This window comes from Marmota marmota, unplaced genomic scaffold (genome assembly GCF_001458135.2).
Source record: "Marmota marmota marmota unplaced genomic scaffold, marMar, whole genome shotgun sequence".
NCBI lineage: Eukaryota > Metazoa > Chordata > Mammalia > Rodentia > Sciuridae > Marmota > Marmota marmota.
In genome coordinates, this window is record NW_025999926.1 from 3,392,580 (window position 1) to 3,418,394 (window position 25,815).

Consider the following 25,815-nt stretch of genomic DNA (forward strand, 5'->3'; position numbering starts at 1 on the left):
GGGTTGGGGGGGGGGGGTGCTAAGAGATTTGGAAGATAATAGGGGAACTTTGTATATACTGGAGAATACTACCAAATCATTCAGTTTTGCTATGACTTTTAAAAATATCGGTATTTTTAAGAGGTGCTTCTAAATCAGAATCCTGATGACTACAATTTGCTTTCAAATGTCTCAGAAATATTGTATTTCATATGGAAAAAAAAAGCAAATGTAGCAAAATGTTAACAATTGATGAATCTAGGTAATGGATATGTGAATGTTCATTGTGCAATCTTCAGTTTTTCTAGAGAACTGAAACTTTTCAGAATAAAAAGTTGGATAAACAGAATTGAGTGTTTTTTGAATGTCTACAATACTAATCCACATTGATTCAACTCCCCAGGCAGCCCCTGCTCTCCTCCAACTTGCTAATCAAGTACTTCCAGAAACTCAAATGTATAGATCATTTCTTTACAGATAACCACACTCCACTTTGGAGATTGAGTCAGAGGGACTACATATATTTTTCTTCCCAAAGTAAAATGATTAAATACAAATTAACTGACAGTCTTGGCCTTTATTTTTTAACTTGGGGTTCTTGGAGTCCTCTCTAGTGGCACCCCACCTCCACCAAGGAGTCTTAATTAAGCTTCTCCAGAGACCCTCACCATAATTGTTCTTATTAACAGAATATTAGCAAAAATTTCTGCAAAATAAAACTCAGTGTGTTTAGGACTTACTATTTTTTGTGAGGACTAATTTGCTGTCTTGTAGTCTGGCCACAGATGTGATTTTTTTTTTTTTCCTACTTTTGTGGTAAAACTTGTAAAACCTCTGACTAATCTGAAAAATGGGATTAAAAGCACTTTTTGTGAACTCAAAATATATAATATATATATACTTTTATGTAGACTCCTGCAAAAATGTAAACCTCCAAGTCATGTATACCCCCCCCATGACTGGGTATAAAGTTCCAAGAATTTCCAGACGTGGGGTCCATAGAAATCTTTAGGTGCAAACCTCACTCTGGATGGCAGCATCCAATAAACCTGCTTCCTGCTAATTCCTCAGGTGTCCAGGCTCACGTGTCCTACATCACTACTAGCAGGGAAGGATCCCCTTCCCTCAAGAAATCCTTGTAATGTGGGGAGGGGAAGGAGGAAGAATCATCAAAGGGTGGCAGGGTGGAGGGGTGATAGACCTAAAGTGGACCATAGTATATTGTTAACCAAGTATTTCCAAGTAACATTTTCACCCCACTGGCATTGACATAATTGGAAACCTACCCTCAAGGTCCTTATCAATTATTTTTTATAGAACACTTCAACACAATAGAAAGTATTCAGTATGGGTCTAGTGTATACCAAAGCACTTGATTCATTTTTTGCACTGGCTTAACCTATGGGTGGGTACTATGGTGTGTCCTATGAAGATTTATGTGTTAGAAGCTTGGTCCTCAGTATGTGATATGAGTACCAGAAATATAGGATTTTTGACTGTTGATAGTGTGTGTTGGATAAAAGGCTATAAGCAACATATATGCCTATGATGTAATGTTAACTGCAAAACTTAGATAAACTGCAGAACTTAGATAGACTTAAGTTAGTGATATAAGAGTCTACACCCCAGCATACACCCCAGGCCTCACCCAGTTAAATGCGATGAGCATTAATAAAATAGATTTGATTGAATCTACCTGCATCTCAGACCAAGTCAATAACTAACCGCTCCTGATAGTAGGGTGATGGTAAGAAACGGGAGGAGCTTTAAGAGGTTAGGCCTAGACTGAAGTCATTAGGTCATTAGAAGCACTAACCTGGAAGGGATTTAGAGGGGAAGGGTTCTCATAGGACCCTGGTGAGTTCTCAAGAGATGTGGTTATAAAAGGGGAAAAAAGCCAGACTGCTGGGAGTGGTGGTGCACACCTGTAATCCCAGTGCCTTGGGAGGCTGAGGCCGGAGGATTGAGAGTTCAAAGCCAGCCTTAACAACTTGGCAAAGCCCTAAGCAACTCAGGGAGACCCTGTCTCTAAAGAAAATATGAAAAGGGGTTGTGCTTCAGTGGTTAAGCGCCCCTGGGTCCAATCCCTGGTACCAAAAAATTTTTAAAAATTTTTTAAAAAAAGCAAAAAGCAAGATTGGCCTCTGTCTCCCTGTGTGATTTCTCCCTCTCTCATGTGCACAGACTATGATGCCATCTGCCATGATGTGGCTCAGTTGGGGATTTGCACTAACCCATTTGGACTGTAAACCTCTAAAACTGAGCTAAATAAGCTTTTCTTTCTTTTTTTTTTTTTTAATAGCAACAGGAAAAAAAAAAAAAAAAGATTAGACCATGGGTGAGTTTGATGGTCCACCCTGTAAGTAAGGATCTTCTCTTATAGCTGCATAGGTCATCCCTGAACTCATCAGGCCATCTGCTCCCATGCAGTGGTGCAAGGGTCATTGAACTGGGACCACTCAACGTGATTGAGGTTCATGCTGACTCTCACACTCCCACCCACAGCTACAGATTTATAGATAGGCGGATCAGACAGTCCTAACCTGTGAATCCTGGCAAGATTTGGCTAGACTGGTTCAGAAGCAGCTCTTCTCTGCTGGTGCTGAAGAGGTGCTGGGGCTAGAATTCGCAGAGCCAAATTCATACTTTTTAATACTAAGTTGTATGGCCTAAATCTATCTCTGCACTTAGGTTATAAAGTGTTGCCCAAAGCAGTCTCCATACATAATAACATATAAGCAAATGGAAATCTAACCTGAGAGTATACTCAAGTAACCAAGCAACTGAGTCTTGGCCAATCATGGCGGTTAATCTTCAGCCAAGCACAGACTACCAACTACTTACACCATGCCCATAGAAGGCAAATGCTCACTCCAGCTAATCAGGTTGCTTGTGTATGTCACTTACTTTTTCTCTGGCTATAAATATAACTTGCACATTTAGTAGGGTGGGGGAGTACCCCTGAGTTCAATCCCTATACCAAATAATAGATAGGGCTGGGGACATAGCTGGGTGGCAACATGCCCTTGGGTTCAAGTGCCCTTGGGTTCAATTGCCCTTGGGTTCAAGTGCCCTTGGGTTCAATTTCCACTACCAGAGAGAGAGAGACACATCTATAAAGAAAATGTGGATTCCTAAGGGTGTCTCCCTCCGTACTAGGAAGAAAAGAATGAGTGTAATTTACTGAAAAATTATCAGTGAAGAAGGTAGTCCCTTTAATCTGCATAATACACCTGGCTTTTGTTTATCAGGCTTTTTGGGACATTGAGTGATAATAGAGGGTGAACAGTCTCCCTCACACCCTTCATTCTTTGGGAATAATAGAATTAAAGTCTGAAATTAAAAACCAACTCTGAGAGGGGCTCTTGAGGTCCACTCATTTCTCTGGTTTATCTGCTAGGTATTTATGAGGTACACATCTTAAGTTATGTTTGTTTTTCTTTCATTAACCTACCTTTTGTTACAGAGATGCAACCCAACTAAAAAACTCAAAAGGGTGGAGAGAAAATTATTTCTTCTTCCCCTGCTCCAGCCTGTCATTTTTCTCTCAGAAGTCCAGCAGCAGCAGAACTACAAGGGGCAGACAGGACTCCTCTCCTCCCAGGATCCCCGTTTCTTCAAGAGGACCCCTCTTGGGGCTGGAGGTGTAGCTCAGTGGTAGAACACTTGCCTTTCTAACAGGCTCTGGGTTCAATCCCCAGCACCACAAAATAAAATAAAAAGAAGCACCCTCTCTCCACAGTCATTTTGTTAATGAAAGCTCTGTCCTTGTCCCTGATGCCAAGCCAATGACAAGGACGCAGTTTTGAGAAAACTGAAAAAATAAACCTTTGTTTATTGCTTTGCTAGCAAAGGAGGAGACACAGGGGATTATTGTCCCAGAGGCTGCAGTTCTCCCCATCAGCAGGAACAGGGGGCTTTTAAAGAGGTGACTCAAAGGCTACATTCCACGTGTTCTCTGTTGCAGTCGTCATTCACTTGTTAATTTGGGAGATAGTCATTTCTGAGATCTTCTGATGCCATCCCCAAAGTCTGGATGACTTCCGTTCCTATGGTGGGTGTCTACTGGGGACAGATAACTCTGCCCTGGATGGAGAATAAAGGTAATCCTGTTTCCCCTGAGATTAGAGAGAGAGGGAGAGACATACCTGTTTTTAAAATAAGTGACAGTGGCAGAGCAGTAAGGGCTACACTCAATGAAATCGTGGTGGGAAACAGCAAGCAGCACTCTAGAGGAGGAAGAGTCCAGATTTTGTCTTACGCTGCCGGGCCCAGAGAAAAACAAAAACTCCATATTCTGAGCCCTGGTCCACTGTTTCTCACAATATTTATAATTACTTGACATCATCTCAGACCCATCCTATCACTGGGAATTTTCTTTTTAAAAACAAAATTCCTAATCTATGTGGCTGAAGGCCTTGTGCAGGATCTCTAACAGAAAGCAAGTTCACAGAAACAGATAAGAAACTGCTCTTTTCAAGGGCATCACAAAATAGACCACTGCTGTGTGTGTGTGTGTGTGTGTGTGTGTGTTGCACAGGGATTGAACCCAGGGCCTCATGCATGCAAGGCAAGCACTCTACCAACTGAGCTATATCCCTGGCCCTAGACCACTGTTTTTTAGACCACAGCTGAATGCGTTGTTCCTGGAGCATCAGCACATTCCCAAGTCACTGTGCCATGCACCTCCAGACTTCTCTCAGTTACTTGAAACCATCCGTGTGGCAGCACTGCTGAATAGCCCTCCCATTCCCTGTCTGAACAGATATCAAATGAACTCCCAGCAAGCATAAGGCACCTAGTGTGGACAGACAGTCTACATATACAAGAATGGGTAGTGGTGGTGGTGGTGTGTGTACTAAGGATTGAACCCAGAGGCACTGAACTAGATATCCCCAGCCCTTTTTATTTTTTGAGTCAGGGTCTCACCAATTTGCTTAGGGTCTTGCTAAACTTGGCCTCTGTTAGGGAGAACTTGACTTAGGCAATGCCATTTTGAAATATATCCTCCACCTTAGAACAAATGTTGCCCCTGGTCACTCCGACCTAGAACAATGGTCAACTTGACCTAAACACCAGACAATACCCTGTAACAAGAATTGTTGTCTGGGACTGAAATCTTGAGAAATGCCTCATTGGACAGGGAACAGTGACAACCACAGAGAATGATAATGAGGACCATAAGGACCCTTCCCTGACAACCCCCTAACCCTTTCACTTTCCTATAAGGTCCTTATGCTGTCAGCAGAGAATGCGCTCCAAGCTGCACCAGGATTTCCCCTTTGCAGATTTGTTTCAAATAAAACCATTCCTGTTTAGCTGCCTTGCCTGTCTTCCTCTTGATTTCCTTACAGCGTTGGACCTGTGATCCTCCTGCCTCAGCCTCCTGAGTCACTGAGATTACAGGCATGCACCACCCTTTCCAGCACTTACACACACAAGAAGAATGTTTATGCTTCACAGAGGGCCTAGCACATAGTGCTCAAGAAATGTATACCAAGTGAAGGACTCCAAGAGACCTACAGGGGCAGGGACAGCCATCTGGTCACCCACCACGCTACTTTTCTGCCCTTGGGCTCACTTCCACCTCTGAACCATGCAGGTAGTTTTCTGCAACATAGGCAAATAAATGCTTTTAAATGTCACCTCCTCAAAGAATCTTCCCCTGACCACAGATGTGACTAGACTGTTGATGTATTAACTATATTCTCTGTTACTTACATCCATCCATAAAACTGATCACTTTTGTAATTATATTAGTATCAGTTTGTTTTCTTGTGTATCTTGGTGCCCCCACTTCATTATAAAGGCCAGAGGGTAGCAACAAGATCTATTATTATTGTCAAAATGCTCCCTACATGACAGTGACGATTCAAAGACTATTTACCATAAGTGAATGCAGGACTTATTCTGGAAATACTGGGTCATGTGGGTTTAGTAAAATATAGGGCCTATGAAGGTCCTTGAATATCAGAACATTGGAGATTTTAAATACTCTTTACCCACTGTTAGGGAGTTCTGTCAAGGATCAAAATAAGTTCTAGCCAGGTTCTATGGTTCAAGCCTACAATCCCAGCTACTTGGGAGGTTGAGGAAGGATACCAGATTCTCAGCGACTTTATAAAACCCTGTTTCAAAATAAAAAATAAAGTATGGGGATGTACCTCAGTGGTAAATCACCCCTGGATTCAATTGAAAAGGTTCAATTGAATTAATCTGGTGCTATCTAGAGAAGAATTTAGAGAGTTAATTTTGAAATATGGGAACCACATAAAGGCCTGTTGTAGTAGTAGACATTTGAGGACAGAATTGGGACTGATGGAGTGCTCAGGAAAAGAAAGCCACACTCAATGGCACACGTCTGTCATCCCAGCTACTGGGGAGGCTGAGGCATGAGGATTGCAAGTTTGAGCACTGCATTGTCAATATAGCAAGACCCTCTGCAACACCCTCAACTTAGATCCTGTCTCATAAAGGACAGGGGCGACTGGGAGGCTGAGACAGGAGGACCTCAAGTTCAAAGCCAGCCTCAGCAAAAGTAAGGTGCTAAGCAACTCAGTGAGACCCTGTCTCTAAATTAAATACAAACTAGGGCAGAGGATGTGACTCAATGGTAGAGCACCTCTGGGTTCTATCCCCAGTACTGGGGAAGTGGGGAGTAGGTCATTTGATCCTAAAGAAGCCACTAGAAAACTATTAGAACTTAAAAAAAAAAAAGCTACTAGAACTAATAAATGAGTTCAGCACTGTTGTAGGATATAAGATCTATATACAAAAATCAATTGCATTTCTGGGCTGGGGATGTGGCTCGGTTGTAGAGCATTTGCTTGGCATGTGTGAGGCCTTGGGTTCAATCACTGCTACCATAACAAAAAATGTAAAATAAAAATCAATTGCATTTCTAAGTAAGTTAAAAAGCATCCCAGGAGCTGGGGATATACATAAGTATTAGAGCACGTGCTAGTGTATGCAAGGCCTTGGTTTTGATCCCTAGCTCCAAAGAAAAACTCCAAAGAAAAGCATCCAATGTTCGTAGATTAGAAGACACATTTATGGAGACAAAGTAGATTAGTTGTTCCAGGCATGGTGGTATAAACCTGTAATCCCAGCAGCTCAGAAGGCTGAGACAGGAGGATTGTGAATTCAAAGCCAGCCTCAGCAACTTAACAAGGTCCTAAGCAACTCAGCAAGACTCTGTCTCTAAATAAAATACAGAAAAGGGCTGGGGATGTAAATCAGTGGTAAGTGCCCCTGGGTTCAATCCCTAGTACCAAAAACAAGTAGATTAGTCGAAGGACTGAAGGATTGGGAGATGGTGAGGTGATGGCTAAAGGGTATAGGGTTTCTTTGGGAGATAATAAAGATTGTTCTATAATTGTGACTATGGATACATGTTCAGGCAAATATACTGAACATTGAATTGTATTGTTTAAATAGCCAAATTGTACAGTGCGTGAATTTTATTTCCAAAAAAGCTATTAAGAAAGAACAGAACAAGCCAGGAATGGTAGCGCATGCCTGTAATCCCAGCAGTTTAGGAGGCTGAAGCAGGAGGCTCGCAAGTTCAAAGCCAGCCCCAGCAACGGTGGGGCCTTAAGCAACTCAATGAGACCCTGTCGTTAAATAAAATATAAAATAGGCTGGGGATGTGGCTCAGCAGTTCAGTGCCTGTGGGTTCAGTTCCTAGTACCAAAAAAAAAAAAAAAGACTGGGTCATCTGCTGGCTCTAAGTCAGAGTGTGTGTGATAAGCCCTCAGCCTCAGGAGGGTGCTGAGTCTGACCACAGCTCCTCTGGGTACAAAGATGAATTGCAAATGTGCAAAACCTGCCACCAGGCAATGGAGACTCAGCATCCCAGCAGGTAATACACATCCTAGATAATACTCAGGGGACATATCTGTTTGGCCAGGACAACACTCTTGCTACCTAAGACAGCCAAGAAACGAGCCACCAGGCAATGCCAGCAAAGGACCAGAGAGGCCTCCCACCAGAATGCTCAGCCCGAGTCCTGACCCAGGGCCCTCTCTCTCTCCCAGCATGGCCAGTCTTCTGCCTGGGAGAAGGAAGGTGTGGTTATCACACAGGACAGAGCAGTGTTGGTACCAACTATTCTTCCCATATCCCAGAGTAAGATCTTCTTAGGGACTTGGCATTTGGGTCTCCAACTCTGCTTGTAAACTTCAAAACTTTGTATCTCCAACTCAAATCTCTGCCTTGAGATCTGAGTTTACCTTGTAAGCCAAAAGCCAAGAATGTTATCTTCAATCTTCTAATCAACTCTCCTTTGAGGCAGAAGGGTTGAAACATTCCACATAGATGAATTCCACTGTGTTTAATCAGTTAAAAGCCTGTACTTTTAATGTGTGTATATACATATCGATATTATATTAATGTGTCAGGCCGGGGATGTAGCACAGTGGTAGAGTATGTGCTTAGCATACATGAGAACCTGGATTTGATCCTTAACACCGCAAAAAGAGACCAGACACCATGCCACAGGCCTGTAACCCAACAACTTGGAGGCTAAGGCAGGAGGACTGCCAAGTTCAAAGCCACCCTGAGCAACTTACCAAGCCCCTGTGTGAAAATAAAAAATAAAAGTGGCTGGGGATATAGCTTAGTGGTAGAGTGTCCCTGGGTTTAATCCCTAGTACAAAAAAAAAAAAAAGGAGAAAGAAACAGCATACATTAACATGTTGTATTAAAATACACATTTCTGTTCATTTGTATGTAAAACTTTGGCAAAATTTAGCTGCTTTTCTCTACCTTCAATTTTATTTTTATTTATTTATTTATTTATTTTGGTACCAGGGATTAAACCCAGGGGTATTTAACCAATGAGCCACATCCCAATCCCTTTTTTACATTTTATTTAGAGACAGAATCTTGCTGAGTTGCTTAGGCCCTCACTAAATTGCTGAGGCTGGCTTTGAACATGCGATCCTCCTGCCTCAGCCTCCTAAACTGATGGGATTACAGGTGTGCACCACTGCACCGGCTGCCCTGTCTTCAATATTAATTAAGCTAAATATGTCAACCCTCTCATTCCCACTTCCCCCCAACTCATGCAATTTAGAAATCATTGCTCTTGATCCACGGGGTTGGGTGTGGACAGCTTCAGAAACCAGGAAGTGGCGAGGATTCAGGGTAGAAATACATGAGTAAATACTCTGTAGTGCGGTCTACACATGGGGAACCAGGTCTAGCTAGAGTAGTTTGTGCTAACGTTGTGCTAATGATGATAGGATAATAGGGAGTTAGAGGCTTAGAAGAAGAATCTGTCATGTCCTGGACAGATGGATTCTGGTCTGGAGGACAAATGTCAACTGGCCCCTGGAAGCTTGTCTTCGAGCAGTAAAGGGTGAATCATTGGGGACCAGGGTTGCAGCTCAGCGGAAGAGTGCTCGCCTAGCATGTGTGAGGCACTGGGTTCGATCCCTGGCACTACATAAAAATAAGCAAATAAAATAAAGGTATTGTGTCCATCTACAACTAAAAAAAGTGTGTGTGTGTGCGGGGGGAGATCATTGCCCTTGTCAGCCAGTACTCAAGCCGTGAGCCAACTTCCTATGGGAGGAAGTTACTTCAGATCCTTTCCCTCAGGACTGCAAATGAAGTCTGCAGTTCTGGGTTAGAAGCATACCTTTGAGTATGTTTGTTTTTGCAGTACTGGGGATTGAACCCAGAGTCACTCTACCATTGAACTACATTCCCCTGCCTCATCTATCTGTCAGTCTAGCTAGCTAGCTTTCTATCCATCCATCAAGACATGGCTTGACTTGAACTTGCGGTCCTCATAAAATTAATCATCACAGCACATTTTTATGTGCTTTTGCCATCTACATAACTCTTGATGATTTTTACTCATTTTCTAATTAAATTTTTCACGATTTTGATTGTTGATTTGGGAGAGTTCTTTATTTTAGGTACTAGTCTTTTTTTTTTTTTTTTTTGGTACTGAGGATTGAATTCAGGGTTGCTCAACCACTGAGCAGCATCTCCAGCCACATCTTTTTTTTATACTTTGTTTAGAGACAGGGTCTCACTGAGTTGCTAAGTGCCTTGCTAAGATGCTGAGGCTGGCTTTCAAACTCAAGATCCTCCTGCCTTGGGGCTGGGGATGTGGCTCAAGCGGTAGTGCGCTCGGTAGTGCGCTCGCCTGGCATGCGTGCGGCCCGGGTTCGATCCTCAGCACCACATACAAACAAGGATGTTGTGTCTGCCAAAAACTGAAAAATAAATATTAAAAAATTCTCTCTCCCTCTCAAAAAAGTTAAAAAAAAAAAAAAGATCCTCCTGCCTCAGCCTCCCGAGCCCCTAGGATTTTAGGGGCTCAGCTAGGTACTAGTCTTTTGTTGACTATGTGGATTGCAAAGATTTTCTCCCACTCTATAGCTTATCTTTTATCTTCTTAATAGGGTATTTCATAGATCAAAAGTTTGGATTGAGTTGTGCCTCCCCACCAAGAAGATATGTTGAAGTCTTAACCCCTAATACCTATGAATATGACCTTATTTGGAAGTAGGGTCTTTGTCAACATGATTCAAGTTAAGAGAAAGTCAGAGGATTATGATGGGGCCCCTAACCCTTGGATGTTGTCTTTTTATGAAGACAGAGACTCAAGAGACAAAAAGACACAGAGACACGCAGAGACAAAGGCAGAGATTGGAGCTGTGTCTGCCAGCCTGGGGAAACCTAGAACTCTCAGCAACTGCTAGAAACTGCAAGAAGCAAAGGACTCTCCCTAGTCTCCAGAGGGAGTGTGGCCCTGCTGACACCTGATTTCAGCGAGAGAATAGATTTGTTTTTGAAGCCATCCAGATTGTGGTCATTTGTTATGAGAGCCCCAGGAAATGAACACACCGATTAATCAATTTTTCCTTTCACAAACTGGGCTTTGGGTTCCAAGTCTAGGAAACCAATGCCTTGCTCTAGATCCTGAAGGTTTTTCCTCCTTAGATCTTCTCCTAAAAGTTTTATAGTTTATCTCTTTACATTTAATTTCATGATCCATTTGAGTGAATTTTTCCCTAAGCCATGAGACTTAGATATATATATATATATACTGGCTAATGTTGTATAGCTTTTAGCATCCAAGTCCTGTATATGTTTTAGATTTGTACCTAAGGGTTTTTGTTTGTTTTAAAAGATGGTTGTTGCTATGTTGCGGAGGTTGGAGCACAGTGCCTATTCACAGATGCGACCCCACTACTAATAAGCACAGGGGGTTTGACTTCTTTCATTTCCAACTGAGCCAGTTCACCCTTCCTTAGGTTGCTTGCTGGTTCCTGCTTCCTGGGAGATCACAACATTGATGCTAAACTTAGTGAAAATACCTGATAAATATAGCATACTACAGCCTTCGACTCCAATGCTCAAGTGATCTTGCTGCCTTGTCCTGGCCTCTCACTGAGACTGAGACTATAGGTGCATGCCACCATGCTCACCTGTACCTCAGCACTTTAAGAATGGCTTGAAGTGGTTTCTAAATTTTTCTAGAACCAACTTTCTTTCTTTCTGTTTTCGTCAGCTTTTTTGCTATTATGACTAAAGGATCTGACCAGAACAATTTTAAAGGAGGAAAAGTTTAGTTGAGGGCTTACGGTTTCAGAGGTCTGAGTCCATCGAAGGCCGGCTGCATTCCATGGGGCCCCAGGTGAGGCTGAATATCAGGGGGCAAGAGTGTGGCAGAGGGAAGCAGCTCACATCTTCAGGAGGCAGAGAGACTCCCCAGGCCAGATTCAAATGTATACCCCAGAGCCACACCCCCATCCCCACCCCCTCCAGCCACACCCACCACTTCCGCTGCCACTCAGTTAATTCCTAGCAGGGGATTAATTCACTCATTGGGTTAGGACTACTCAACCGTTTCTCCTCTGAACCTTCTTGCATTGTCTCACACGTGAGCTTTGAGGGGACACCTCACTTCCAAACCATAACACTACCTTTTTTTCTTTGTGTGGTGATAGGAATTGAACCCAGGGATACTCTACCACTGAGCCACATCCCCAGTCCTTTTAATTTTTTGAGACAGGGTCTTGTTACTGAAAGCTAGGTCTTTGTCCTCTATGCCAATTCATGCCAGTGTAATAACGAGGATAAGGTTTTGAGAAAAAAGGAAAAAAGTTTTGTTGCTTTGCTGGCAAATGAGGAGCACAGGAAACTCCTGTCCCAGAGGCTGCGATTCTGCCTGTCCCCGGGGAGAACCGGGGTGTTTTCTTGTTGTTGTTGTTTGTTTGTTTGTTTTTAAAGAAGATAGTCAAAGGCTACAGTCTAGGCGTTCCTTATTGGGGGCTTGTGATTCACTTGTTAATTTGATTGATAGCTATCCCTTTCCTGTGGTGGGTGTGTGTTCAAGGACAGATAACTAGGCCTGAGATGGGAAAGAAAAGATAACCCTGTCTCCCTAATCCTTCTAGGGAGGAGGAGAGGAAGAAGGGAGAAAAAAAAAATATATGTCTCTTTTAAAATAAGCCTCAGAGCAGAGTAGCAAGGGCTGTCTTCAAAAAGCATGAGGATGAACCATTCACCAAGTTGCTGAGTGAGGCTGACTTCAAACATGCCAGCCTTCTGCCTCACCCTCCTGAGTCGCTAGGATTACAGGTGTTATGCCACTGTGCTCAATTTGTTTTTTAATTTTGATATGTACAGATTCATGGCTAGTACAAAGAAATAAAATTTCTACATATAAAATCATACCCTCTTCAAAAAAGGACAATTTCTTTCTTTTTTTTCTTTCTTTTTTTTTCCCCCCCTTTTCAGGGCTGGGGATTCAATGAAGGAGTAGGCAAGCACTCTACCTCTGAGCCACACAGCTAGCCCCTCATTTCTCCCTCTCTGAATTATGTCATCTGTATGTAACAGGGGTTCACTTGATGTTTTGTCTACATCTCTCATCACTTTGAAACTTACATGTTTTTTTTTTTCTTTTTCCTAAACTTCTCCTGAAAAACCAGCCTCTACCTCAGAGCAAAGCCTGTCCAAGGAAGGGGGCGTGACCCTTGTCCTTGGAAAGACCCACAGAGCACTCCTAGGCACATACCCACCCTGCTGAGTTGTTTATCTACAAATAACAGGAGAGATCTGGTGTCCCTGACTCAGTCAGGCTAGGTGGGGACCCATAGCAACCCCCTAGCAGCCACCAATCATCATGAGACAGGGAAAATACCTGGGATGCCAGATGACCCCCCAGTAGTTTATGGTGGTTGATAACATGTTGGGAAACCACGGAGTTCAGCACGTACACCCCTCATGGCTTAAACCAATCAGTTCAAACCAATGCCCCTTACCCAACTTGTTCCCGCCAGTGAATGTGCTAATCATGTTTTAGAGTTGTTATTTGATTTTCCTGTGGTGTGTGATGATTTGCTAAGAGACTCTATGATGTATGTGAAGTCCCTGCCTTCCCCAAAGAGTGTATAAAACTGCTGCAAACCCTGGGCCTCTCAGCGTCACCAGTTGCTCTGTGTGTGCAGAGGACCAAGCTAGCTCGCAATAAACACCTCTTTGCTGCTTACATAGATCTTGGTCTCTGGTGGTCTTTTAGGGGTCCCGAATTCGAGCATAACATCTCCTTTGCTAGCAAAGCAATAAAGCTTTTTCCTTTTTCTCCAAACCATGTCCTAGTTATTGGATTGCCATTGGGGACAAGGACCAAGAGCCTTTGGGCAACATGTATGTCTTTCATTTCCATTTCTTGCCTTTTGCGCCACAGAGGATCTTCAACTCTATGTTGAGAAGGACTCTGGAGAGCTAACATCTTTACCTTGTACCTGATTTTTGAGGGAAATCATCGTTTTTCACCATCAGGAATAATGTTTTCTCTAGGATTTTTTTTTTTTTTTGTAGATGTTCTTTATCAAGTTGAAGAGGTCCCTTGCCATTTTTGTTTGCTGTGAGTTTTTAATCATTAATGGATATTGAATTTTGTCAAAAGTTTCATCCTCATCAATTGGCATCATGGTGTGATTTTTTTTTTCCTTCATGTTACTATGGTGGATTACACTGACTGATTTTCATGTGTTAAACCAGTCTTAGGTTCCTGCAATAATCAACTCTATTTCATCATAGCATGTAATTTATATATATATATATATTTCTAGTTGCTAATATGTTGTTAAGAATTTTTGCATCTCTACTCATGAGATATATCAGTCTATAGCTTTTTTGTTATCATTGTACTGTGTCTGGTTTTGGCATTAGGATGATACTAGCTTCATAAAATTTGTTGGTAAGAGTTCCTGTTGTGGAAAAAATAGTATGCAATTGGTGTTAATTCTTTAAATATTTGATAGAGCCAAGCACAGTGGAGCATGCTGTAATCCCGGTGATTCAGAAGGCTGAGGCAAGAGGATTGCAAATTCCAGACCAACTTCAGCAATTTAGTGAGCACCTGTAAAAGGACCCTCGCAGAGTCCATGCAAAATCTCACGCAAGAGATTTACTGTCGGTAACATGACATATACAAACAAGGCTGTCCCTCCAAGGAGAGCAGCAGCCTGTCAGCACTCACAGAGCAGCTTTCTAGCCTGCAAGAGGACTCTCATAAGCTGCTTAGGAGTTTAAGCTGGGTGGGGTTGATAGCAGGCCAATATTGATTTGATGCCAATACCCTGAGAATTTAGTGAGACTCTGTCTCTAAATAAAATATAAATAATCACCCTGATACCAAAACCAGACAAAGACACATCAAGGAAACAAACTTTCAGACCAATATCCCTGATGAATATAGATACAAAAATTCACAATAAAATGCTGGCCAATCACATACAAAAACATATTTGAAAGATAGTACGCCACAATAAAGTGGGATTCATCCCAGAAGTGCAGGGTTGGCTCAACATATGGAAATCAATAAATGTAATACATCACATCAATAGACTTAAAAGACAAGAATCATATAATTATCATAAAATTTAAATTTGATAAAATATAGCACCTTTTCATGTTCAAAACATTAGAAAAACTAGGAATAGTAGGATTATACCTTAACATTGTAAAAGCTATCTATGCTAAACCCAAGGCCAACATCATTCTAAAGGAGAAAAATTAGAAGCATTTCCTCTAAAAACTGGAACAAGTCAGGGATGCCCTCTTTTTCTTCTTCTTCTTTTTCTTCTTCTTCTTCTTCTTCTTCTTCTTCTTCTTCTTCTTCTTCTTCTGAGAGAGAAAGAGAGAATGTTTTAATATTTATTTTTTAGTTTTCAGTGGACACAACATCTTTATTTTATTTTTATGTGGTGCTGAGGATGGAACCCAGTGACCCGCTCATGCCAGGCGAGCGTGTTACCACTTGAGCCACATCCCCAGCCCCAGCCCCTCTTTTACTACTTCTACTCAACATAGTCCTTGAAATTCTAGCCAGAATAATCAGAAAGAAAGAAGAAATTAAAAGGATATACATAGGAAAACAAGAACTCAAAGGATCACTGTTTACTGAGGACATGAGTCTATATTTAGAAGATCCAAAAAATTCCACCAGAAAACTTCTAGAACTAATAAGTGAATTTAGCAAAGTAACAGGATATAAAATCAATACCCATAAATCAATTGCATTTCTATACATAAGTGATGAATCCACTGAAAGAAAAATTAGGAAAACAACCCCATTCAAAATAGCCTCAGAAAATATAAAATACTTGGGAATCAATCTAACAAAAGAGGTGAAAGACCCCTAAAACTACAGAACAGTAAAGAAGGAAATTGAAGAAGACCTTAGAAGATGGAAAAATCTCCCTTGCTCTTGGATAGCCAGAGTTAATATTGTCAAAATGGCCATACTACCAAACTGTTATACAGATCTAATGCAATTCCTATTAAAATTCCAATGTCATTCTTCATAGAACATGAAAAAGCAATCATGAAATTCATTTGGAAAAATAAGAGACCCAGAATAGCCAAAGCAATCATTAGCAAGGAAAGTGAAGCAGAAGGCATCACAATACCAGACTTAAACTATACTACAGAAAAATAATATCAAAAATAGCATGGTATTGGCACCAAATACCATAGACATGTAAACCAATGGTACAGAACAGAGACCAACCCACATAAATACAGTTAATCTCATACTAGACAAAGGCACCAAAAACATATACTGGGGAAAGAATAGCCTCTTCAACAAATGGTGCTGGGGAAACTGGAAATCCATATGTAGCAAAATGAAATTAAACCTCTATCTCTCACCATGCACAAAACTCAATTCAAAGTGGACCAAGGACCTAGGAATTAGACCAGAGACCCTGTACCTAATAGAAGAAAAAGTAGGCCCAAATCTTCGTCTTATCAGATTAGGCCCTGACTTCCTTAACAAGAGTTCTACAGCATAAGAAATAAAATCAAGAATCAACAAATGGTATGGATTCAAACTAAAAAGCTTCTTCTCAGCTACAGAGACAATCATTGAAGTGAAGAGAGAGCCTATGGTATGGGAGAAAATTTTTAGCATACATACATCAGGTAGAGCACTAATCTCCAGGATATATAAAGAACTCAAAAAACTTAATACCAAAAAAACCCAAACAATCCAATTAGCAAATGGGCCAAGGAACTGAACAGACACTTTTCAGAAGAAGATATTCAAGCAACCAACAAATATATAAAAAAAGTGTTCAACATCTTTAGTAATTAGAGAAAAGCAAATCAAAACTACTCCAAGATTTCATCCAACCCCAGTCAGAATGGCAGTTATCAAGAATACAAGCAATAATAAATGTTGGACAGTGTTGGGAAAAGTGTAAACGGCAGCCATACCCCCGAGAAAAAAACCCAACATGGCGCCAAAGCACCTCTTCTTCCTACCTTCTTCTTTTCTGCAGTGGCGCGAAAAGTTCCCGCCCGTGTGAACTCTCCCGCCGGCGCCAATTTCAAATCTCGCTGGCGGGGAACCTTAGCCCCAATGAGAACTAATTCCTGGGCTCCGGAGCTGATATCTGAAAGAACTTGCCAATAAACGGGTGGCCTGCCATTTATCTAAGCCCTACCATCTCCCCTTAGTTCTATATAAGCACACAGCTTTTTGCAATAAAATTGGAATTCTCCCGGCGAAGTGTCTTTGCGTGGGGAATTCTTTCAGACAGAATGTGGGGAAACAAGTACACTCATACATTGCTAGTGGGACTGCAAATTGGTGAACTTTGGAAAGCAGTGTGGAGATTCCTCAGAAAACATGGAATGGAACCAACATTTGACCCAGCTATCCCACTCCTTAGTCTATACCCAAAGGAATTAAAATCAGCATACTGAAGTCAGATTTAAAGTTAGGTAGTCAGTGTAGTTAGATAAATCGGGTCTAATGCCGCGTGAAATCTAAAATGGAGGCCATGCTGGCAATGATTCTGGGAAAGGCAGGACAACTCATGGAATGTTAATGAAGTCCCGAAAAGGCCCTAGGCCAAAGTCCACCTCAAAGAAATGTTAATGAACAGCCCCCAGCAAAAAGGTGCTGACTCAGAAGTCCTTCCTGACCAGATTACTTCTTTGGCCCACCTGTGTCCCACCCCTCGGGCCTTCCCACCTACATTCCATCACTGAAAGAACTATAAAAAGGGGAGACAACATCCCTTCCATGGATTCCACCTCTTGGGTCCCCTTCTTCCTCCGGGAGAAGTCTTTTCTGCTGTCCTTTAATAAACTTCTAATTTCTACTCTGACCTTGCCTCGGCGTGCTTCTTTGGTGTTATTCTTCAACATTGGGGAAGCAGGAACTCGTCACTGGTCAACAGCGGTAACAATATGACGGGACACAGCCACATCAATGTTTATAGCACCTGAAATCCCAATAGCTAAACTGTGGAACCAATCTAGATGCCCATCTTTAGATGAATGGATAAAGAAAATGTGGCATATATATACACAATGGAATATTACTCAGCATTAAAAGAGAATGAAATCATGGCATTTGCAGGTAAATGGGTGGAGCTGGAGAATATCATGCTAAGTGAAGTTAGCCAATCCCAAAAAACTAAAGGCCAAATGTTTTCTCTGCTTAGTGGATACTGATTTATGATGGGCAGGGGTAGAGGACATGGGAAGAATGGAAGAACTTTGGATTGGGCAAAGGGGAGGGTGAGGCAGGGTTGTGAGAATAGGAAAGATGGTGGAATGAGATGGACATCATTATCCTAGGTACCTGTGTAATTGCACAAATGGTGCATCTCTACACCGTGTACAACAGAGAATTGAAATGTTGCAATCCATTTGTGTATGATGAATTAAAATGCATTCTGCTGTCATGTACACCTAAGTAGAACAAATAAAAACTAAAAAAAAAAAAAAAAAAACTTTAAGTAAAAAAGGGCTGGGTGGCTCAGTAGTTTAGCCACCCTGGGTTCAATCTCCAGTACCAAATAAATAAATAAATATTTGGTAGAAGTTTCCAATGAAATCATCTGGCCTTGAATTTCTCCTTTTTAAGAGGTTTTAAATTATGAATTGAGCTGGGCATGGTGGCACATGCCTGTCATACCAGCGGCTCAGGTGGCAGGCTGAGGCAGAAGGATCTCAAGTCCAAAGCTAGCCTCAGCAATTTAGCAAGGCCCTAAGCAATGTAGTAAGAACCTGTCTCTAAATAAAAAACTTTTTTATTTAAATTTTTTTATTAGTTGCTCATGACAATACAATGATCTTGACATATTAAATAAAATATTAAAAAGGGCTGGAAATGTAGTTCAATAGTTAAGCATCTTGGCGTCCAATCCCCAGTACAAAAAAAATAATTATGAATTGAGTGTCTTTAATAATTATACAGCTATTCAAATTATCTGTTTGATAATGGATGAGTTGTGGTAGTTCCCTTATTTCTCCCATCAAGTAGAGTTAAAACACCTGAATATTACCTATGGCACAAAAAGCACAAGACTCTGTGAGACATTCAGAAGACACCCAGTGACTCCAGTGTTGTTACCCATTAAGTCAGATTCTCGTGCCCAATATGTAGCTACTGAAACTGATGCTCGGAATAGAAAAAGTTTAGTCAAGAATATATGGACAAGCAGAATGTGGCAGCACACAACTGTGATCCCAGCCATTCAGAAGGCTGACGCAGGAAGATCACAAGCTCAAGGCCAGCCTCAACAACTTAGTGAGACCCTATCTCAAAATAGAAAATAAAAACAAACAAATAAAGGGGGACTTGGGGTAGAGCTCAGTGGTAGAATGCTTGTCCTGAATGTGCAAAGCCCTGGATTCAATCCTAATATCACGAAAGAAAAAACAGGAGAAGGTACTAACTCAAGAAGATGAGTCTCAACCTGGGCATGGTGGCACACACCTAATCCCAGCAGCTCAGGAGGCTGAGGCAGGAGGATCGAGAGTTCAAAGTCAGCCTCAGCAACAGCAAGGCACCAAGCAACTCAGTGAGACCCTGTCTCTAAATAAAATACAGAATAGGGCTGGGGATGTGGCTCAGTGGTCAAGTGCCCCTGAGTTCAATCCAGGGTACTGCTCCCCCCCATTTTCTTTAAATAACAAACAGGGTGAGTTTCAAATCTGTCTCCCTAAGGACAGGGTTTAGGAGTATTTATGGGAAGAAGCAGGGTGATCTTAGGCATGGAAAAGGTGATTGGGGGTAAAAACAAACAAAATCCTGAAGTCGTCCATGGACTGTACACACAGTCAAACCTTCTGATTCTTCTAGCATGGCTGTTCAGAAAAAGCAGCATTTCTGTGGCTGAGGCTTCTGACTCTCTGATGTCCCAAGGTCACCCAAGTGAAGGGTCAGGGGTTTCAATCAGTTTGAGCTAGACCAAAGCAACCTCCAAGTTCTTAAAACAGTGGTTACCATGGTGACCACACATCAGAGGTGTAACTGGACCAGATTTGACCCAATCTCCTCCTCTGATTCCATTAACTTTCTAGAAAGATTCACAGAGGTCAGGGAAACACTGACCTTACTGGTTTATTGTAAAGGACACAACTCAGGAACAGCCAGATGGAAGAGATGTACAGGGCAAGGTGTAGGGTTCAGGGCTTCCAGGCTCTCTGGCCTCCCTGCCCTCTACACTTCAACAGCCCAGAAGCTCATCAAATTCCATTCAGAACTCTTTATAGAGCCCAATCTCCAGCCCTTGTCCTTCCCAGAGATGGGTCAGTGGGGCTGATCATTCCCACCCTATGATTATGAGTCTTTTTTTTTTTTATAGTTACAGTTTAAGAAACACTACAAAATCATCTTTTTATTTTTTTTTTTATATTTATTTATTTAGTTTTCGGCAGACACAACATCTTTGTTTGTATGTGGTGCTGAGGATGGAACCCGGGCCGCACACATGCCAGGCGAGCGCGCTACCGCTTGAGTCACATCCCCAGCCCTGATTATGAGTCTTGATCTTCCTGGTGACCAGCTCCACTCTGACCATAGTTAGGGGCCCACCTAAATCACCTCATTAGCATGCACTCAGGTGTGTTACCAAAGGGGTTCCTTATGAATAACAAGACATGCTGCAGTCTGGCTGGGCACAAATGCCGCAGTCCGGCTGGGCACACAATCATGAGCCACCACACAGCTTGTAGATTCAAACAGCAACTCTTTATTCCCGAACTCACACCAGCCGTCTACAATCACGTTCTGGGGAAATCCACGTTCTCTGCCCAAATCCACCTCCACTGGGCTTCTATCTCTCAAAAAATACTCTGAATCTCAAGGGGAACTCAGGCAGCAGGATACGCCCTATTCCCAGCAGGAATAATCTTAAACCTTAAACCTGGAACCTAAACCGGGAACGCCCTAATCCGCCTTGGTCCTTGAGCAAGGTCACCTACATTCAATGTCACTGCAACATGGGGTATGCTGGCAAGGAAATTGTCATGCCTATTTGGCTAATGGCTCCCAGCAAAGACACTCTTACCACCCAGGAAATTCCAAGGGTTTCAGGTGCTCAATTATAGGAACCAAGCACAAGGACCAACATACCTGGGGATGGGGTCAGGGAGCAAGTTGTACATGAGGAAGCACCAGACTCCTCCAGAAGGCAAGAGATGAAAAAGTACAATAAGATCTTTGTTGATGGTTTCCATAAGACACCCAGGTAAGCCAGGCCTAGGATTGGCTGGTTTGAACAATTTTAGCATATCTGGGATACCTGAGCTAGCCCCTGGTTTTCTGCTACCTGTCTCTGGGGTGTTTGTTCAGATAGATGGTGGCCCAAGATGTATGTATGGTAGCTTTTCATTGCTGTGACAAAATACCTGAGGAAATCAACTTTTTTAAAAAGGAGATATTTATTTGGTATAGGGTTCGGGCCTTCCAGGCTCTCTCTGGTCTCCCTACCCTCTAGGGTGACCTCTAGGGTTCCTGGTTTCAGAGGTTTCCCTCAGTTCACTTCTACTGTGATTGTGTTTGGTAGTCAGGCAGAACATCATGGGAGTGACAGGAGAACAAAAGGACAGTCAGTGCGGGTAATGAATGCTTGGGTCAGGAAGATGGGGGCTAATTCAAAAGGAAATAAAAATGCTAATACTTCCAGAGCACTTCCCCTTCCTCCAAATTATTGCCAAGGTTACCTGCCTCCAGGATGGTTCCACCCAGCAAGCAGTTGCTAATGAAGTGCAAGCTCCCTCCCCGCCCTTGATCACTCCAACTTTTGGTCCATAGGCAAGATAAGAGGAGGAGGGAATGTGGGAAAAAAAAGGAAATCTAAAATCTATTAAAGGGGCAGGACACCCCCACTCCCTTGGGCACCAGCTTTGGACCCCCTCTCCTCAGGAGAAGTTTTTCTCTTTATCCCCCAGCCCACCACCCTGTTATATCTTTTAAATAAAACTTTTTGCTCTTGCCTCAGTGTTTCTTGGGTGTTCAGCCTTCAGCACCCGGGGAACAGGACCTGATCCTGATGTATTTCAACACTGGTATCAGGAAGGAGCACGTGGAGGAGCAAAGCTGCTTACTTCATGGTGGCCCTGTAAGGGTAAAAGAAATTGAAGTTAAAGCGTAAAAGTTTAAGGGTAAAAGACCGGGTATTGTAAAGTTTCTAAGCTGCAAGGTCTGAGTTAAAATGTAAAGGATTAGGTATTGTTAGGTTTCTATGCTACCTGCAAAACCTGAAATTTCTGTAGCTGTTAAGACAATGCTTGGAACCGCCCAGTAAATATTTCCCCTGACAACTTGGTTGTTTAATAACTGAGGGGCTCTGTGTGGTCGCACGTAGTCATTTAGGCCCTAAAACCAATCAGTTTGAATGTGTACCCCGTTTAGAACTGACCTATCACCCCCGCCCGACCTGTTCCCGCCAATGAATGAACTAATCATGTTTAGGAGTTGTTGTTTGATTTTCCCCGCGGTGTATAATGATTTGTTAAAGGAGACTGTGATGTATGTAAAATCCCCGCCCTCCCCAAAAAAGTGTACTTAAGCAGTGCTCAGCCCCTGCTAGGGGCTCTGGGCTGCTTTCCCTTCCTGAGTGGGCACAGAGCCCCAGCATGCTGGTTCAGTAAATCCCCTTCTGCCAATTGCATGAGTGGTCACTTGGTGGTCTCTTTCTCCGACGCTTCGCGGGACCCTTACAGCCCGGGTCTGGGGTCCCATGGTCCCCTTCAAGGGTGTGTCCACAGTGACCTAACTCCCTCCATTAGGCCCCACTCCTAAAGTCCCCACCATCTCGTAATAGCACCACAGACTGTGGGCCAAGCCCTTAACACATAACCCTTTGGGGAACATTTGATTTTTTTTTTTTAAGTACCAGAGATTGAACCCAGGGCTGCTTCACCACTGAGCCACATCCCCAGCCTTTTTTATTTAGAGACAGGGTCTCACTAGGTTGCTTACAACCTTGCTAAATTGCTGAGGCTTGCTTTGAACTTGTGATCCTCCTGACTCAGCCTCCCAAGCTGCTGGGATTACAGGCATGTGCCACTGTGCCTGGTTTCTCAGGAAACATCTGAAATCAGTAACCGTGTGAACATTTGACAAGAAAGGTGGTTGAGGGTGTGGGCTCTGCATTAGGCAATTTGTATTTGAAAAGTGTGGGCACAGGAGGTGACTCTTCCCAAAGGGAGAGGAGGACATCCGGGAGGCAGGAAGCCAGAATGAGGTGACTCAGGCATAATACCAACCTGTCGAGCATATGCATGTAGGACCTGGGTTAGACACAAGTTCACAGATGCTAAAAACATGGTTGGCACCCATAAACAATATGACTGCACCAGAATACACTTTTGAGTTGTGGTTGGGTATAGATGGCTTGGTAGCCACTTGGAGGTATCAAGCCAAAACTAGAGGTATATCCTGAATTGTTCTTTTTGTTTTGTTTTCGTATGTCAATTCTAGGAATTTTGCAGATGTTCTTTTTTAAGTTGAGGCTAAGGCTGGCACCCCTTCTACATTCCTAATTTGCTCAGATTTTGACCATGAGTGGGTTTGAATTCTGTCAGATGGCCTTTCTGTTGCCAAACGCATTTCTGGCATTTCTGCATTAATTAGAATGGTCATTGTATCTCCTCCTCTTCCTTTTTTTTTTTTTTTTTTTTGTACCAGGGATTGAACCCAAGGGTGCATAACCACTGAGTCATATCCCCAGTCCTTTTTAGATTTTATTTTGTGGCCGGATCTCACAAACTTGCTTAGGGCCTCACTAAGTCGCTGAGGCTGGCTTTGAACGCAGGATCCTCCTGCCTCAGCCACCTCAGTCACAGGAATTACAGGCTTGCACCATCATGACCAGCATGTTTTCTTTTTCTAGTGTAGAGATTTATTTTAATTGACTTTTAAATGTTGTTATTGAAAGGAAAGTGACCACAACACTCAGAGCAACCACTGCTTTATTGCAGCAGTGCAAAAGAAGAGAAAAAGAGAGAGAGGGAGAGAGAGAGAGAGAAGAAAAAGAGAGCAAGGGAGAGTAAAAGCAAGAGAGGGAGACAGAGAGAGCAAGGGGGGGGGGCAGCAGGAGGGAGTTTTTATAGCCAATATCTAATGGGGTCTCTGGGTCTGCAAGCTGCCTTGTTGGCAGACAATGATTGGACCACACAGTAGTAGCTAAGGGTGTCATCTTCTGCCTTCAGGCAGATGGGGCAGGGGTCAGATGTGGGTTTCCATTGCACCAGATGAGTGTTCAGTCTTGAGTGGGGTTGAGTGTTCAGACTTGACACAAACAGGTAATAAAGGACCAGACAGAGGGGGGGTTTGAGTGCGCACTCAAACCCCCCCAACATTTGTTCAGCCTGCCCTGCAGACAACTTAGTTCAGACACAATAACCTAACAGACATAACCTAACAGTTATGGTTTGAATGTAGTCACCAAAACCCACTGAAACTTAACCCGTAATAAAGAGGTAGGACTATAACAGTGGTTCACTTCATGCCCTTGTTGCTCTCAAATGGACATTTTTTTTTCTTCTTCCCAGCTTTCTCTCCCTGATCCTTTCATCTCTGACCCTCTCCTCCCCCAGTCCTTTCCTCCTAATCTTCTTTACCCTGACCCCCTTGGTAATGCCAGATTCCGTGGGACCCCAATAGACCTCCAGGAGCCGAATCCGATGCAATCACACAAGAGTCTTTATTGCGAGCTCGACCCTGGACTCACAGCCGTTCCGGACACAGCCGTCCCAGGGAGTGAGTCTTGGTCCTTAGTTCCGTGAGGATTTATAGTTTTTTGGGGGGATACTCTATGGGTCACAACATCACACAGCAAATCATTTCACACCACGGGAAAATCAAACAACAACTCTTAACATTGATTAGCACATTCACTGGCGGGAACAAGTTGGGTAAGGGTGACTGGTGAGTTCAAGTGGTGGATACGTTTGAACTGATTGGTGGCCTAATCTTGTCTCAATCACCAAAATTACTGGGAAAATACTGCTTGGTATTTCAGGTATGTTCCCTGTCTCACCCTGATTGGTTGTTGCTATGGTCTGAATTAGGCCTCAGGCATTCTTTTGGTCTTTTCAGGAACTTGTGTTTGCTGAGTCAAGGACATCTGGACAAATGACTCAGCAGGGTAGCTATGTGCCTAGGAGCGGGGGTTTACCAAGGACAAGGGTCACCCCCCACTTTGGACAGGCCCTGCTCCAAGGTACAGGCTGTTTTTTTCTTTTTTTTTTAAAGAGACAGAGAGAGAGAGAGAGGAGAGAATTTATCTATTTTTTAAAGTTTTTGGCGGACACAACATCTTTGTTTGTATGTGGTGCTGAGGATCGTACTCGGGCCGCACGCATGATGCCAGGAGAATGCCCTACCGCTTGAGCCACATCCCCAGCCCAAGGCTGGTTTTTCAAAAATGGAGTCACGTCAGTTTCTCATGTGCATGTGCCTTTGCATCGGGAGCCAGGCCTCTGCGTGCCTGTGACTAGCACTGCCCATATACTCCTGCTGTGTGAGGACACAGGCTCATGGTGACCTATCTCCCTCCCACGGGCCTGTCCTCCATCCCAGAGGTGCCAGTGAAGGGCCACATCCTGGATTCTCCAATGCCTTCCCAAACTGCATGGCCTGTTGACATGTTCCAGAACATGAAGCTCATCACTGTCCTCAGGGGACAAGCTCAGCCCTTGTCCCAGAGTTTGACACAGCAGGGACTGGGAAGCTGAGCTCTGGCTGTGGCCCAGCATGAAACCCCATGAGGTCCCAGCTCCTGTGTGGCCACCTTTAGGACCTTAGAAAGCTCTGCAGGAAGGGTTGTAGTGACACAGAGATCCCCCTTATACTTTGGATCTGCTTTGCCACTGCAATTTCTTTTTAAAAGGACCTGTTTTCTTTCTGTTCCTCTCTCCCTCCTACTCCCCAGTCTCTCCCCTTCCCTCATCTCAGGGAAAACAGAATTACCTTTCTTCCTCATCCTTGGCAGAAGTATCTGTCCTTGAGCACACGGTGCCCAGCACAGGAATGGAAGAAGCACTTCAGAC